The sequence below is a fragment of the Bos grunniens genome, chromosome 22, assembly GCF_055505025.1.
Source record: "Bos grunniens cultivar Pamir isolate PY7600 chromosome 22, Bosgru_T2T1.0, whole genome shotgun sequence".
NCBI lineage: Eukaryota > Metazoa > Chordata > Mammalia > Artiodactyla > Bovidae > Bos > Bos grunniens.
Genome location: NC_141186.1, coordinates 28,897,145 through 28,915,584, shown reverse-complemented (window position 1 = coordinate 28,915,584; position 18,440 = coordinate 28,897,145). Strand labels below are relative to the sequence as shown.

The following is an 18,440-nucleotide window of genomic DNA, read 5'->3' as shown; positions in this document are numbered from 1 at the left end:
CAACTGACAAACAACTAATCTCAAAAATATACAAGCAAGTCCTACAGCTCAACTCCAGAAAAATAAATGACCCAATCACAAAATGGGCCAAAGAACTAAATAGACATTTCTCCAAAGAAGACATACAGATGGCTAACAAACACATGAAAAGATGCTCAACATCGCTCATTATCAGAGAAATGCAAATCAAAACCACTATGAGGTACCATTTCATGCCAGTCAGAATGGCTGCAATCCAAAAGTCTACAAGCAATAAATGCTGGAGAGGGTGTGGAGAAAAGGGAACTCTCTTACACTGTTGGTGGGAATGCAAACTAGTACAGCCACTATGGAGAACAGTGTGGAGATTCCTTAAAAAACTGGAAATAGAACTGCCTTGTGATCCAGCAATCCCACTGCTGGGCATACACACTGAGGAAACCAGAAGGGAAAGAGACACGTGTACCCCAATGTTCATTGCAGCACTGTTTATAATAGCCAGGACATGGAAGCAACCTAGATGCCCATCAGCAGATGAATGGATAAGAAAGCTGTGGTACATATGCACAATGGAGTATTACTCAGCCATTAAAAAGAATACATTTGAATCAGTTCTAATGAGATGGATGAAACTGGAACCTATTATACAGAGTGAAGTAAGCCAGAAAGAAAAACACCAATACGGTATACTAACGCATATATATGGAATTTAGAAAGATGGTAACAATAACCCTGTGTACGAGACAGCATAAGAGACACTGATGTATAGATCAGTCTTATGGACTCTGTGGGAGAGGGAGAGGGTGGGAAGATTTGGGAGAATGGCATTGAAACATGTAAAATATCATGTATGAAACGAGTCGCCAGTCCAGGTTCAATGCACGATACTGGAAGCTGGGGGCTAGTGCACTGGGACGACCCAGAGGGATGGTATGGGGAGGGAGGAGCGAGGAGGGTTCAGGATGGGGAACACATGTATACCTGTGGCGGGTTCATTTCGATATTTGGCAAAACTAATACAATATTGTAAAGTTTAAAAATAAAATTTAAAAAAATAAAAAGATAAAAAAGATAATACATCCTGAACAAATGGGATTTAGTCCAAGGATGTAAGTTTGTTTTAACATTGCAAACGTCAACATGTTTCATGTACTGTTAACAGAATAGAGAAAAAATACATTTCAATAAATGAAGAAAAATAATTTGATAAAAAAAAAATTCATTGCAAATCATTGGTCCCATTTTACATCTGGAGCTTTCCTGAACTTCATCTCAAGTCTTCTAAGGCAAAGGGATTTACAGAAACCAACTGAAATAACAAGTAAGTAAACAAACAAACACCATATCAAGTGGGTGAACGTTCATGTTCATCTGAAGCTCCTAATCTCTCTGGTGTGGCTGAGGCCCCAAACCGTGTCCATGGAAGCACCTGCCTGTGACTTCCAGGCTGGCAAGCAGGACGAGGGACAGAGACCCTTCTGGCTGCTGAACGGCAGGTGCGGTAGGGCATAAATCGGGAGACCTGATCTTAGTTCTCTCCCTCTTTCCTTCCTAGACATGACCTGACACACCCCTGAGGTTCACTTTCTCTTCTCATAAGTCAGGAGAAAGCCAGGGTGGTGAACTCAAACAAAATAATAGATGTGGAAATGCTTATTAATAATAGACATTTCTGAATGATTATTATTTGGCTTGATTTGTCGCAGGACCAGTGTCATGGGAGATGACCAACGCAGTCACACCCGGCTCGAGCTCGGAAGGGTCCTGAGCTTGCTTAAGTGCTCTCCTGTTGCCATCTTGAAATTCTTCATCATAATTTTTTAATACAGGGCCCAACGTTTTCATGTGCACTGGGTCCCCCAGTTATGTAGCCAGTCCTGGTTGTGAGTCCACAGTTGCTTTTCAGATGGTTTGGTTCCCTAAGCAGGTGTTACTGGGCCCTGCTGTGGGCAGGTGTGATTCTTGGTCCTGTGTTTGCCTCCCCATTCTCACCAAAAGGAAGAGGCATAGTGACTGGGAAGGTGATGCCACTGAAGCCTGTGGTCCCCTACCTTGCAGGTCCCCCTGCAAGCCTCTGGGAGGAACTTCAGAAATTCTGAAAGTATATTTATGTGAAATTGTGTCACCTTCTGTTCCATCCCTGAGTCCACGTCTTTTGTCAGGGAGCAATGTTTGGGAGTGTTTCTGGTTGTCAAAGTAATTGGAAGGGCTCAGGGCCCTTGGTGATCGGGGTAAGGGATACTAAGCTTCCTGACATGCACAGACAGTCCCACTGGTTAGAGAATTTTCCTCCTTCCAATATGATATCCTGGAGGTGTCCCAGGTGGCTCAATGGTAAAGAATCCGCCTGCCATTGCAGGAGATACAGCAGACATGGGTTCAGTACCTGGGTTGGAAGCATCCCCTGAAGGAAGAAATGCAACCCACTCCAATATTATTTCCTGAAAAATCCCATGGACTGAGCTTGACAGGCTATAGTATGTAGGGTCGCAAAGAGTTTTACATGATTGAGCACATACGCACATGCCATCCCCTGTGATGTTCACGTTACTTAACCAGACATTCTTGTAGGTGAAGACTGGTTTCCATTTACAGGAGGCAGGATCTTAATGCCATTTTGCAGATAAGTACAATATATTTCTGTGTCGTTTTAATGTACCCTGAATCATCCAGGCAGAGAAGGCAGTGGCACCCCACTCCAGTACTTTTGCCTAGAAAATCCTATGAACGGAGGAGCCTGGTAGGCTGCAGTCCATGGGGTCACTAGGAGTCGGACACGACTGAACGACTTCACTTTCACTTTTCACTTTCATGCAATGGAGAAGGAAATGGCAACCCACTCCAGTGTTCTTGCCTGGAAAATCCCAGGGACAGAGGAGCCTAGGGGGCTGCCGTCTATGGGGTCGCACAGAGTCGGACACGACTAAAGTGAAGCAGCAGCAGCAGTCACTAGTTTTGAGGCAATGGTACTAATGGTACTTAACCCCGATGCAGCACTGTTTGCGCGAGTCTGCACTGACTGAGGGCATTCGGGGGCTGTGATGCACGCATATGTACAAATACACTTGCTGCTGCTGCTAAGTCGCTTCAGTCGTGTCCGACTCTGTGCGACCCCATAGACGGCAGCCCACCAGGCTCCCCTGTCCCTGGGATTCTCCAGGCAAGAACACTGGAGTGGGTTGCCATTTCCTTCTCCGATGCATGAAAGTGAAAAGTGAAAGTGAAGTTGCTCAGTCGTGTCCGACTCTTAGCGACCCCATGGACTGCGGCCTACCAGGCTCCTCTGTCTATGGGATTTTCCAGGCAAGAGTACTGGAGTGGGTGCCATCGCCTTCTCCGACAAATACACTTACATAGGCTTTTTTTCAGCATGTCCAGTCCAGACCCACTGATGGTAAATTGGTCCCAGCATCTCACATCTTGTTGTAGGTCTAGTTAATGTTGTTCCTCCAGCAGTTTAAAAACTCGTGACCAGATCCAGCCTGTAGCCTGTTTTTGTCCAGCCCATGAGCTAAGATTGAGTCTTACATTTTTAAAAGGCTGTGTAGTTAAAAAAAAATATGTGTTCAGTGGAGACTCTCTGTGGCCTGCAAAGCCTACAGTGTTTACTAAATTGTCGTTTATAGTAAAGGCTTGCCGACCTCTGGTCCTTGATAATAATGCTCAAGCATGTATATATTGCAATACATAGTTCATTGTAATTATTTTCTGTTTTATTTTTCTTGTATGTTAGAGTCAGGACAAGATATTGATTTAAGCAATTTGTCAGCTGATAGGATATTTACTACTTTCTCTCAGAGCCATAAATGATGACATTATCCATGACCACTCCATCTCTTGGCTCAAGGTGACCTTCATTCTCAAGCTGGCCTTTCCCACCTGGAATGGAGCAGTGCTAGCTTTGGGTGAAGGGGAAGTACGTATCTCCCCATTCCTCCTGCGTCCAGAGACGCAGGAACTTCTATTCCCCTCTGATGATATTTGTTCGGAGGAACTGGGCATGTGTAGCTGAGGGGCCTTCTCTTCTCGGGGGATAGTCTGTCTTCAGGATGCTGGTATTAATGGCTGGCCATGTGATAAGTTTACTAGGGTAGGATCTTCCCTTGTGAGGCAGATAACTGTGATTTTTAAGGGTGAAGTTAGGGAGTCCATTTGTGACTTTTAGTCAAGTTTAATTCTTCAGTAATAAAATTGACATTATTTATGTATACCATTCTGACTTCTATGCCAGTCTCTCTAATCAGATGTGTATACAAAAGTGGAGAAGGGGTGGTATTTAAACATCAGCTTCCAAACCGCATGTATGACCACAATTCATGGTTTCATCTCATCATTTTAGCAAGCCGGAAAGAAAAGATCCCTTTGTATTGTGTTAGCAGAAGCCTCTTCCTGATCTTTGGGTTGGCCCAAGTCCTATCCTTGAAGCATCCGGTTATAGATGGGCCACCCCACTGGGGTCATATACACAAGGAGCAGAGAAAGATAGTGCTTCTCAAACTACAGTGTACAAACAAACTACCTGGGGATCTTTGTAAAAAACTATTCTTTAAGAAGTGACCCAAGGGATTTCATTTTATTCTACTTTTAGTTTTATTTTTCTATGTATTTTAATTTTTTTTGGCTGCCCTGGGTCTTCCTTGCTGTGCTTGGGCTTTCTCTAGTCGTGGACAGTGGGGCTACTCTCTTGGTCTGGTGCGCAATGTTCTCATTGCGATGGCTTCTCTAGGTGTGGAGCACAGGTTCTAGGCACACAGGCTTCAGCAGTTGTGGCACAGGGGCTCATTAATGGTGGCTCGAGGGCCCTAGAGCATGCAGACTTCAGTAGCTGTGGTGCATGGGCTTAGTTGCTCTGAGGCATGTGGAATATTCCCGGATTAGGGATCAAACCTGTGTCATCAGCATCACCTGGGAGTTTATCAGAATGCAGGGAAACACAGGTTCGATCCCTGGTCCAGGAAGTTTCCACCATCCACCATCCTTTGGGTAACAAGGTTATAAGGAATATTTTAATGTGGTTACCATAGGGGTGATGATGCTGGGCAGGGGAAAAACCACAGGTGGTCATCATGCTTCATGTTGTCCACCTCTTCTGCTCTGTGACGTGAGTCCGAGATTTCCCATGAAACTCTCCACAGCAGCTAAATCCACCGTGATCTGTTGCTCATTGATCTCTTTAATGTACAGTGTATGAAATTAATGCAATTATTTATGATGTAAGACATACAGGTGAGAAAAAACCCTTGAGGAGAAATACATCCTTAAAAAAGTGAAAGAAAGGAAGAAACGTCGTTTCCTGTATTGGAGGACTGTTCTGTCCAGGTTTTCCTCTAGGTCCATCTACTTCACAGGTAGACTGGGGACTAAGAGGCTTCTGTGGCCTGGCCCACAGAATAGATAACTTGCTTCACTGGAGAAAATTGGTTCTACATTCCAAACCAATAATTTATAAAAACAGTCATCCTGGAACAAAAAGTACTTGGTTGAGCAAGGTTTTTTGTTGCCTGGGACTAGGTAAGAAATCCATTTATCACTTGAGAATAGTATATGGCAAGGTGGTAACAGTGGTTTATCTGAAGTTGATACAGTTGTTGATGAGTTAGCTAGTGGTCTACAACAGACACTTCCTAAAATTTAGTGGCTTAAACCAACAGCTGTTTATTTGACTCAGGAGTCTGCCATCTGGGGCAGGTTTGGCGAGGATGGCTCATCTTTGTTCTACTTGGCATCCGTTTGGAGGGTGGGATAGAAGGTGGGAATCACCTGGGGGTGTCACTCACCTGTCTGGTGGAGACTCAAACAGCTGGGGCTGGACAGCTGGAGCTTTGGGACACCTTCTGTTTAGTTTGTTTGTGTGATCTCATTGGTGTGGAGACTTCCTGCATGTCCATCTAGGACTCCCAAAGCCCACACTGAGACAGAGAGAGAAAGAAAGCAGGGAAGGGTGCAGAACCAAGCTCCAGCCATATCACCTTTTATGACCTGTCCTTGGAAATTATGCAGCCTCACTTGCACTGAATTTTAATTGATCAGTGCAGTCTCAAAGCCGCACATCGTTTCACGGGGAGGAAACATGGATTCTCATGTGGAGCGTCCATATCACAGTGTAAAAAGAACTTGGAGGGTGATGTATATGTATGTGTGTGTATAGCCATCTTGAGAATATAAAAACTGCCACAGAGGCTGTGAGTGATAAAAATACATACCCTTTTGATTTTTTCAAGGAAAACATGTTTTAATAACCATAAAAATTACAGTGAAGCATCTTTGATAGAAAGAACTTTGTATAGGGTATTAGAACTAAAAACTCGGCTAATGTATAGTGTATTTCTTGATGCTAATCTCCTAATCATTCTGATCACTGATTATGACCGAGTTAAGCCTGTTTAACACAGAAAAAGCCATTGGTAACCCTGGCTGGCAAAATCACAAACAAATTGATTTTTTTCAATACTTCTTGATATTTCAGACCAGCAACAAGGGAAAATGTGAGGATTTTCTAAGTCAAGTTAGAGCAATCCCCCTGAAATGCTCACCAGTCTTTCCTGTTCAGCGGAACTTTGTAATTGCAGAGACTGGGCTTGGAATCCGACAATATCGTAGCTGCAGGGCATGGCAGCAGGTGGAGTTCAGCATCTCATAAGCTTTCACTCCCCATCGCAGCTTGGTCACATAGTGAGGAGAGCGACAGAAACACTCAGAGAATGAAAACATCCATCAAAGGCTGACAGACCTCTGACATAGATTTCCTTTCTGTTACTAAAGGAGCTAGTTAGATGTGATGGAGCTGCTCATAAAAATTCTTCGGTGGTCCTGATGAAACAGCTTTGTATGCCCTATCCTCGTTAAGTGAGCAGGAAAGCGGCATTAGATTTTCCCCTGGCTAACATTGAATCTAAGGCAACGAGACCAGTGACACTCAACTCAGTTGTCTTCTGAAACTGGTGAGACTTGGCAGGGAATTGTTTGAATGGTGGGTCTTTGCCACTGAGGGGCTCTCGCTTTGTCATCAGAGACCAGGATCAGATGCTTTGGAGCCACTGAGACAGGATCTGCTTTTCCCCATATGAGTCTAATATGTAGCGTTTTTCTCTCATCAAAGCTGGTCCCTTGAGGTAAGAGATTTTTTTCTAGGGCTCAGCAGAAGAGCCTGATCTTATTCCATGCTGGAGGAAAAAGTGGTTGCAGAGGAGTTAGTGAGTAAGATGCTTAGTTGCAGCCTGGTTATTCTGAGGTTGTGCTCCACTCCTTACCTCACCTCACTGACCACAGGGCATCTGGGATGACAGGGCATTTGTTTCAGTCACCGTGATTACTTCCTGTTCTCCCGTGTCCACTGCCAGAACCTTTGATTCTGGTGACTCTTGCTTTCCTGACACTCAGGAGATTGGCTGCTTTCACCAGGTGGGAGACTCGAGGCCTGTGGGCTCCTGTCCTCCTGTGCTCTGCACAGCCACCTCCCAGGGCACAGACAGGGAGCAGGAGCTGTCCTTGCATTGTAGGTGGTGACTGTTCCCAGGACCCAGAGGCCCCTGCCTTCTTCCCAGCCTGGGGGAATTCTTCCTCCTCTTTCTCCTTCCTTTCCACGGCTGTCTCATTTCTTGGCTCATCTAGCATTATGGCTTTCATGGAGTTAGGCTTTCATAAAACACAGAGAAGGTGGCAACGTCGGGCTGCTTCTGCCTTCTCCCCTGCTAAGAATAAAAATCTCTGAGGCAGTCTAAAAGGGACTGTGTCTCTTCCAAGAGGGGAAAAGAGAGACAAAAACATACAAAGCAACTTCTCAAAAGCCTAACTCTTCTGTGTCACCAATTCTGGCATGGTGTGCCAGTTCTACAGATGAGAAGACCAAGGCCTGGGCGATGAAGGGTTTGGACACAGTGACACTGTTAAAGGCTGGTATCGGCCTGGGTTCTGCCAACCAGAGCCCAGTGTGTCTGAGCAGGTCTCTGTCAGTCAGAACCCACTCTGCTCATCAAATAGGAGAAGCACTTATGAGCATTTACTCTTGGCATGGCTACGACTTCTGTCCTCTTGACCGATCGGTGGACCATCAGAACACCTCAGAATTCCAGCTTTCAAGCTGTCATAGTTGTGTGACTTGGGACAACTCACCAGACCTCTCGTTCAATTTCTGAAATCTAAAACACTTCCTCGATCAACTTAACAAGATGGTGAGGATGAGAGGAAAACACAGCAAGCCTTCAGTGCGTTGTCAGCACCCCATGAGTGGAGTATTAGCCGTCAGAATTGCTGTTATCTGCCTTTACTTGTTTCAGACTTCAAGTGGTCATGTGCATCACCAGTCTTGAAAATCTCCACAGAGTTGTGACATCACAGTGTGGGCATTAGAGGCATTAATTTGGTTATTATTATTTTTATGACCTGTGATTCTCTTGTCTCATCGGGATTTGACTCCTACACAGCAGTAGTTTGGGATGTCATCCTGTTGACAGAAGTCACTGAACAATTAACCTGTGTCCTTAACAGTTTGTTACAGCCTCTTTGCTTTGCTGATGTGTGGCCCTGGGCATCTCAATGCACCATTGTTCCTTCCTGGTACGTTGTGAAAGGGGTTGACTGTGCTTTAGGGCAACTCTGTCCTGGAGGAAGAAGTTCTCCTTTACTGAGAATAAAAGGCTCTTCTCACACGTGCTTTACTAATAGTCCCTTTCCTTGCTCAATACCTGTAGGTCTTCTGTGCCAAGTAAAGCAAAATGCTGCTTTTGTAGGTCTTTGTTACCATCTGCATAATAAGCTCTTGTTTACCTAACGACTTCATCCCTGGCCAGGTTGAGTTGCCAGGGCTCAGGGCCCCTCTGCACTGTGTAGCAAGATATTTTGCATATTGTATTGAGTTGGTAAAAAAGTTTATTCGGGTTTTTCTGTAACATGCTATGGAAGCTCCCGAATGACCTTTTTGGCCAACCCAATATTTGCTGGAGAAAGCTTGTTTGAGTTAAATTTTACTACTGAGTTGCCGTCACCAAGCAGAGTGGCTGGTAGACGTGTTACGAGCTGTTGGTATTAATCTAGCCAGTTTGTTTTGCTGATAGATTGCTTGTTTAACTGTAAAGGGTGAGAACAGAGACTCATCTTGTGCTGCGTATGATTGCACCAAATAGTATTCTGAAGTGGATGAAGTCATGGCGTTGGCAAGCCCGAATGTCTTACTGCTGCAGCTGCCAAGATGCTTCTAGAATTATTTTGGAAATTGCCTTGAAATAAAGCAGGCTAAGAATTTCAGGAGGTCATGAGACCAGAATTTCTATATGTTGGGAGTGAGGGGAGTGTTTAAAAACACATGTTTCAGGGCTTCCCTGGTGGTCCAGTGGCTAAGACTCCAAGCTCCCAATGCAGGAGGCTGGATCTGAACTCTGGTCAGGGAACTAGATCCCACATGATGCGACTAAAGATACGGCATGTCTCAGTGAAGATGGAAGGTCCTGCGTGCTGCAGCGGGGACCTGGTGCAGCCAAATAAATACAAACTGAAAAATAAAAATACATGTTTCTGGGCTTTACCGTCAGAGATGCGTGTTCAGTGGGTCTGAGGTGGGACCTAGGAATCTTCATACTGAACAACCCCAGATGTTCACATGAAGATGGTCTTCAGAATACAGTTTGAGAAAAATTAATATTTTCTCCCAATTCCTTAATAGAAAGAAAACCAAACATTAGAGTAATTAGCAACATTAGGATTTCCGAGGTATTGGAATATTGCCTGACTCAGATTTTCAGAGAAGGGTGAAATTTTTAGAATTTAACATGGACAAAACACACATTTTCAAGGTGAAGTTCAAATGTGGAAGGTTGATGTTCTGCATAGACAGCTATCTAATTTATAGGTTAAAACAACCAGTTTGTGTCTTGCTTTCGATTTTGGAGGGGGTCGGGTATTGGGGAAGGAGTTGGTGTGGCCGTTGGAATCTGACTCACAGACCATCAGCTGGGCCCGTGGAGCTACAACCACTTCCCCAGTGGCCTGTGCAGTCAAGGGCCTGGGAGCAGCAGAGCTGCTTGGCCTCTCTCTGTTCACGTCCTGCAAGGCCTCTCTGTGTGGCTCAGCTTTCCCAGGATGGTGGTTGCAGTGTAACTGTACTTTTTCACAGTGGCTGACTTTTGAGGAGTACCATCAGGACACCAGCAGGCTCGTGAAAGACTACCTGTGTGATTGACGCAGTGTCCCTTCCGGTGTACTGTGCTGGCGAAGGCATTCCTGGGCCTGCCCAGACTTAAGGAGATCAAGGAATAGATTCCACCACCTGATAGGGTGCTGTGAGGTCTCATTGTAAAAGACCCTGTGGGTTGGGGGATGTTGTTAAAGCCACGCTTGGAAAATACAGTCTGCCATGAGTGACTTGCCCAGGATTAGGCAAAGCAGAGACCTGCTGGGTACATGCTGAGGGAGGGGGCCTGTTTATGTTAGTGGTAGAGTATTATAGCACCTGCTTGATAATCTCCATGTTTACAGAATGTTTACTCTGTTACTTTGCGTGTTTTCTTGGCATTTTTGAAAAAATGGAAACTCCATCACACATATATGTTTGCATTTATTCTCTTTGTCCTGTGTACCTTCTTGAAGGATGAGACTCTATGTAACCTGTGCCTCCCACTTCCTGCATGGTCTTGGAATGTTCACACGTACTCATGGGTCACTTTTTTAAAAAAATTTATTTAATCGTATTTTTTTTGACTGTGCTGCATAGCATGTAGAATCTTAGTTCTCTGACCAGGAGTCAGCCTGAGCCACCTGCAGTGGAAGCACAGAGTTGTAACCACTGGGCCAGCAGGGAAGTTCCCAGGGGTCACTTTACAATTTACATATCCTCTGATGTTTTTTCTAGTTAAAAGAATTCATAACCTGATGTCTTTGCTCCTTAGTGGCATTTCCTCTTTTGCAATCATACTTTAAAATCCAATTTCATTGCCCCATTAGATGTGGTTCTTCTATTTTGATTTCAGCTTTTTGACTCTTTTGCAATTGATGCTATCATATCAGTGACATTGACTAGTGGTTTTATTACACAACAGCGCAAAAGAATTGCCTTTCCTCCACTTCTATAAATGTCATACCCACATTTAAGCTGTGCCTGGATCTCACTAAAATACCCTGAACTTGTTAGTTGTTCCACAAATAGCTCCTCTCTCTATTTATGTTAATGCTTTATGCCAAACAACAATTTCACACTTAGAACTGTCCCTGTTGGTTTGTCTGTTTGAAATGTCATCTGCTCATATTTATAAATGTGCAGTGAGCTTACTTAAATTGGATTTCGTGGGTCCAAGACACCTCTAGTTTTCCTAATGACCAAATAACCAAAAAGCAGAACCGATTAAGAAGAAAAAAGAAATCTCAGGCATACACATCTCCAAGCAGTTGGGTTTGTTTAAAGCTGCTTTGTTTGGCAGGAATGGTTAATAAAAGAAACAGTTCCCCAAAGAACTGTTGTGGTCTTTAATTAAACTCCTTTCCCATAGGTTTGTAATATAGCATTGGACAATATTTGGTCAGTTTCTGTGCCTCTCTTTCTTAGTCACAGGCTGGACTTTATTGGATCCCACGTCCTAAGGGAACATTAGGAGCAGAGAGAGGCAGACTACATCAGATGAAAAGTTAATTGTGTTTAAGCTGCATTGGAAACCAGCCTCCTGTGCACCTTAGCCAAGAGCCAAGTTCAGCATGCAGGTGCCCTGGCTGTTCCACCAGGTCCACGGCCAAGAATATCTGACACAAAGTTTAGCAGCACAGAGGCCAGTGATCGTGAAAGAGGCCAGTCCACAGCCTCACTTCTCAGCTGTCGTGGGCTCTGGAACAATGGAGAATGCAGGTGATTCATTCCACTGGTGGGGCTGGAAGTTGGGGTTTTCTTTTAGCAAGAAGTGCTACTGGGCAGCAGTTTGTACCTTGAGTTCATTAAGACCCAGAACTGTCTCATGGAAAAGCTGTGATGAATTACCCTAAAAGATCTGGAAGCTAAGCATGGTTGAAATTTTTGAAGAGCTATTTCATCTGGCTTTCTTCCTGCCCTTGAGTTGCGAATCACTATATCAGAGTAGACACACAGTGGGCTGCCCTGCGTTTCTGCAGTGGGCCGTGTTTTTAGAGGAAATGCCCCCTTTCCTTCTTGTCAGCACTTAAGGCGGACCACTCCCGTCTCCCCCGGTCTTGGCACATCCCTGGACACACATCATCACGAAGAGATATCAGGAGGTCTTCTGGGGTTAGAAGTTCTGTGAACATTCTTGCTTCATCTGGATGGTGTGGCCGTACCCACATGGTTTATGATTCTTCAGCAATTCATATTTTAGGGTATGAATCAGTTACTTACATTAGGGTATGAATTAAGATACAAAATTGCTAATAGTTGATCATTTTTCACCCTATGAAGTGGCAACTTTATAAGGTTAAACTTTTTACAAGGAAATCATAAAATAATGTAGTGCAAATGCATCAGATAGATTAGCAGTCATGACATGTATGTAATCTAGGTGTGATGGTCAGTACAGAAGCTGTTCTATAATAGCTATTCTATTAAATGATGGTCCTGTTTCCTTCTGCTCTGAGAGTGCACTGTAGGCCTCCATGGCCAGATGTGATTGGGTTTGGTCCCCTGCTCTGCCATCCAACAGTTTGGCTGTGGGGAAAGTTCCGGGCCCCAGTTTTTTCATCTGAAAATAAGACTGGTGGTAGTACCTACTTTCTGGGATTGTTAAGCAGATCACGTAAATAACATAGTTAATCTTTGGAAGGGGCAGGTTTGAACTGCAGTGTGGGCTCACTGATGTTCAGATTGCTTTCAGTAAATACACTACAGCACGACACGATCTGTGATTCGGTGAGTTGCAGTTGGTTTAAACCGTGGAGGTATGCACTGACTCTAAACTTAAACTTGGTCGGTGTCTCTAATCCTTGCCTTGTTCAAGGGTCAACTGTGCCTGTCTTGCCAGCTGCATCTCCTACCACATCCCTTACGAATTTGATGCTCTGGACTTGTTTTCACTTGAGTCTTCTACTCTTCCCTTTTACAACTGAGTCTCTCCGTGTGCTATTTTTCTACTTTCCAGAATATTCTTCTCCCCATGCCTTTGCTTACATGAGTCTCCCTCTTGCCTGGGATCTCACCTCGCTTCTTCTTTCCTTAGCTGCCTTGACATCTCTAGATGGGTCATGATTGTTGATTCAAGCTCTAACGGAACCCTGTAACTTTCCTTTGTGGTACTTAATCTGTGATATCAGATTAAGATATTTGAGGGTTTCATCCATCTGTCATCCTCAATTGACTGTGAGTTTCCACATGGGCAGGAAATGAGATGTTTTTGGTCATTGTTGCTCTCTGGGGAACCTGGCTCATAGTTGGGGTTCCAGAAACATTTATTGAGTGAAGGGACTTACAATCTAGCAGTTCTTCTAACATAAGACTTTCTGACACTTCTTATAAAATAATGACATGGGAAACCAAGTTCTTGAGTATAGTGTATATGTATTTTTCTAAAAATAACTGGTAAACCCATCAGCTTTTAAGAAGTCACTCTCGGCATTTTGCACAAAGTGACAGGTGGGCACTGAAGTGCAAGGTTGAAGAGTAGAGTCTTTGTCAGAATTCTAGGTTTAAAGTTAGCTCATCACTTGTGTGTGCTCTGTGATCTTGGAAAAGATACTTTTTCTGAAACTCATTTCCTTTGCAAAATGAATATTAAAAATAGTACCTGTATGCTGCAGGTTGAATCATGTCTGTCCAAAATCCACATGTTGAAGTCTTAACCTCCAGCTACTTCAGAACGTGACCTTATTGGGAGGAAGGGTCTTTACAGAGGCCATCAAATTAAAGTAGGCATGTTAGGGTATACTCTAGTCACATACGATTGGGGTCCTTACGGAAAGGGAAAGTTTGAACATGGAAACACAGGTAAGAGGGAACATGATTAAGTGATATATATAGAGAGAAGATGGCCTCCTGCAAGCTAAGGAGAAGGGTGAGAGACAGGCCCGAGAGCCTTCAGAAGGAACCAATTCTGCCAACCCCTTGATTTTGTACTTCTAGCCACCAGGACTATGAGATGATAAATTTCTGATGTTGAAGCCACCCAGTCTGTGGTTCTTTGTTTCCGTAGCCCTAGCAAACTAATACACAGAATGAGTTTAACATACAGTAGTGCTTTGTGTTGAACAATCCAAAAATGTCACTGACTCACAGCAGAAAGCATGAATTGTTCTTGCCTGTTGGCCTGTGGGTTGGTTGAAGTTCACCTGGACTCTAGACCAGCTGGGTTCTGATCCTTGTACATTTCTCACCCTGGTGCTGGCACCCAGGCATATTCTCTCACTGAAGAAGGTAAGAGAAATGTCTAACGCAAATGACACAGACCCACTGAAAGTCTTTCATGGCATCATCATCGTGCTTGGTAGCATTCCATTGGCTAAAGCAAGTCACTTGGCCAAACCTGCTTCCGATAGGCAGAAATATATACACTCTGTTTCCTGTAGGTGGAGGTATTGAAGGTCACATGGAAAAGGCAGAGAATGAAATAATCCAATTGGTCAATTGGATTGACCATACACATCATCCACCTGCAATGCAGGAGACCCTATTTCAATTTCTGGGTTGGGAAGATCCCCTGGAGAAGGGATAGGCTACCCACTCCAGTATTCTTGGACTTCCCTGGTGGCTCAACTGATTAAAGAATTCGCCTGCAATATGGGAGACCTGGGTTTGATCCCTGGGTTGGGAAGATCCCCTGGAGAAGGGAAAGGCTACCCACTCCAGTATTCTGGCCTGGAGAATCCCATGGATGGTATAGTCCATGGGGTTGCAAAGAGTTGGACACAACTGAGTGACTTTCAGACATCACAGGGTTGTCTTTGATAGATAAGATTTTTCAGGTAAAACTTTGCACCTAGTCACTGCTCTATAAATGGTCATTGCTATTGTTGTTCTTATTCTGGGACCAATTCTAGTATTCATCTTCAATTGAAAGTCTTCATGGACATTTTCTTTTCAAACAAGAAGAATTAGCTGAGTAAATTGCATTAATACTTGGTTAAGTAAAACTCTCTGTAGACTGCATTCTCGCAGCTGTGATTAATTCTTTTTAAATTCTTTTAAATTGCATGTCTGCTTCAGTGGATTGGAACAGAGATATGACTTCAAGCTTATGTTTCTCGTTAGGGCATGGAGGCCACAATTAAACATCCTTTTTCTTCTTCTTTGAAAAAAATCAAAGACTCTTAGATTGTTGTGAAAGGCCACATAAATATGTTTAAATCGATAGTTGAATTCTCTAAAGTGCCATCAAGACAAAGTGTTAAATGTTTTGATTAAATTTGTGATTGGTTAAGCTAGAAATCCATACGGTTGCATGCCACACAGTATTTAATAAATGGCATGTAGAGTATCTTAATTGTACCCATTTATCACTTCCCTCTGTTTCTAACTGCATAAAGTCATCAAAATCTGGAAACTCAAACATTTTTATTTCCACTTGCTTGGTTGGGCTTTGTTCTCTGTATTGCTTGCTGTATTGAGTCTGGTTTTGAGTTAAATATTTCTGACACAACCTTCATGACTCATTTACATTTAAATAGTAACAGGAAATCTCTTTGCCAAGAAGGCTATTGGAATCAAATTTTACACCAGATCTTTTCTTTTAAAGATGTTATAATCAATTATTTTGTACATCAAAGTACTTTTTTGCTTTCTCTTTTGGTAAATCTAAGTATTATAGACTGTGTACAAATGTTTCATTTTTCATCTTGGGTGATTATTATTGCTTCTGATGCTTATAATTTATGCCAGTTGCTATAATATTAAAAATTAGAAATGGACTTCTGAGATACTCATTGCTATTGAAGTTCTGTGAAAGAGAGTTTAAAGTATAATGCATGCTCTTGAACTTGTTATTTCATGTTGAATGAGATCTACTCATAGGATAGGGAATATATAATTATAGGAAAGGTGATAAAATCAAATAGATTCCTAATCAGCAAATTGAGGTGCGATTTGCAGACATCCAAACGATGGGAAGATTTCGTGGAACTTGGTGGGAGTTGAAGATAATTAAGAGTAAATCTGTACAGCTGGGAAAACAAGTATGTTTAGTAGAGGATCAGAGGAAAAAAAAAATTCCCAGGCTTCCAAATGGATTTCATCTATCACCCTACCTCATATTCTCAGGAATTCTCTTCGGGATGCAGTAGAATCGCAGGAAGGCTTCCAAGCTTGTAAACCAGTGTCAGTGGCATCAGCTTCGTTAGACCTTGTTGTTCTAGATGTCTGTAGGAGGAAGAACAGAGCCAGTGTGTGCTGAGATCTTGTCACGATTCTCCCTGAACTTGATTTTTAAAAAGGGATGGTTAAAGCCTTGTGTAATAATAACTGACATTTTATTGAGTCCTTAGTCTCTACCAGGCATTGAGGGTCTTATGTATATTAGTTCATCCTATTCCTCCCCCAAGTTTTTTTTTTTTTTTGAGACGATGGACAAGGTTTGTTACCTTGATTATAGTGATGGTTGCATGAATGTATGTATAGCTCCAAATTCATCAAATTTATGCATTTAATATATGTAGTTTTTAAAATTGAAGTTTCCCCGAGGGCTATGAGGGTGAAGAATTGACTGCAGTGCAGGAGACACAGGAGACACGGGTTTGACCCCAGGGTTGGGAAGATCCCCAGGAGGAGGGAACGGCAACCCATTCCAGTATTCTTGCCTGGAAAATCCCATTGGACAGAGGAGCTGCGTGGCGGGCTATTGTCTGTTGGGGTTGCAGAGTTGGACATGACTGACTGACTAATACTTTCACTTTAAATATATCAGTTACATCTCAGTAAAGCTGAAATAAAATGAGAAGATAATGGATTTCTTGAGCTTGAAGGTCTTCCTGATTTCCTGCTGAATTTTCTTTGAGGGAGATCTTTGATGCCCACTTTTCTCTACCATACATCCTACCATATCTAGAATTCAGTGGCGTTCCCCTGGGAATTCTTTGTGGCTCAGACTTACTGGGATAGGCAGGAGTGGGGGATGTCTTCCTCAAAGCCTCTTGAGGTCGGTCATATGGTTCCCGTTTTCAGAAGACAGAACTGAGGACCGAGGAAGATGCTCAGTGCGCTCAGTGGTGGAGCTGGATGTGGCACCTTGGCTACTAACCTGGAGTGTCCACTGTCCTGATCACTGTGCTCATCTTCACTCTCTTGTTCCCTTGAGTATTTATGTAGGTGCCCTAGATGCTGTACTCTGTTCTGAGCACTGAGGATGAGGTGCATTTACAACAGAAACAATGCCTGTCTTCAAGGAGTTGTAGTGTACTGGGGCTCACAGGCAGTAAACAAGCAAGTCAATAATTAATACAATTTCAGGTTGTGCAAAGTGCTTTAAAATAAAACCGTGTCGGGCTAGAAATGCTGGCAGGAGAGGTACTGTCATAGAGATGCTGATGTTTGAGAGATTTCCAACAAGGGATTCAAGATGTTGGGAAATTCATTGACTTCTTTGTTGGAAAGCGAGCAAGTATGCTCTACCAGTGTAACTAGGGCTATGATCTGGAATTTCCAGGACTCTGTGTAGATTTTATACCATACTGGACCACAGATGGAGAATGCCTGTGGACAGCGTTTTGAGTGATCTCAGGACAAACTTGAGACTTCTTTGTTTTGCCCTACTCATCTCCCTAGCTCCCCAGTTCTCCTCGTTGAAAATCTAGGCCAGGAGAACCTGCATGTCAACTATTTTCTCCTTAGTTGGGAAGGGACTACATCTGAAATTATTCGTCTGTATTACACACTGAATGGAGCAGATCATCATGGAAGGAACTTGCTGCCATTTAGGAAAATTACATGGGGGATTTACAAACGTGGTGGAGTGAAAGTTAGAAACTAGTGTCAAACTATTAATGTTGAAAAATATGAAATAAAACAGCCCTTAATGGCCTGCTTATTACCTCCTTTCTTCATTTAACTGAGTAGATATTCTAAATTTATTTACTCACGACTGCACGGGGCTTTGCTGCCGCACTCGGGCCTTCTCTCGTTGTGGTGCTCAGGCTTCTCTTTGTGGTGGCCTCTCTCGTCGGGGCGTGTAGGCTCAGTAGTTGTGGTGCATAGCGTTAGTTACTCTGCGGCGTGTCGGATCTTCCCCCTAACCAGGGATCGAACCCACGTCCCCTGCATTGGCGGGCGGATTCTCGACCACTGAACTACCACGGAAGCCCTAACCATGAATCTTAACATCAGGGGCTGTTGGTGAACTAAGGTGGGGATGACTAGGAGAGGAACTGGCAGTAGGGTGCATTTCACGCGCCGGCTCGGATCCCTATTAGGAGCTTCATGGAGCGAAGTGTTGAGAAGGATTCTGAAGTTGCACTGGGCTCTGTGGTAGGTTCACCGTAGCCTGTGGTGTTACCTGCTGGGAGCCCAGGTGCGAGGAGTGGATCTGTATCTGTATTGCGGCACTGGGGGAGCCAGG

General features: G+C 43.6%; 1 long non-coding RNA gene across 1 annotated transcript in view; it reads left to right on the top strand.

Moving 5' to 3' along the window:
• Nucleotides 1–18,440, top strand: part of LOC147348234 (uncharacterized) — a 241,404-nt gene that overhangs the window by 83,553 nt on the left and 139,411 nt on the right. The gene's annotated exons all lie outside the window — the stretch shown is intronic.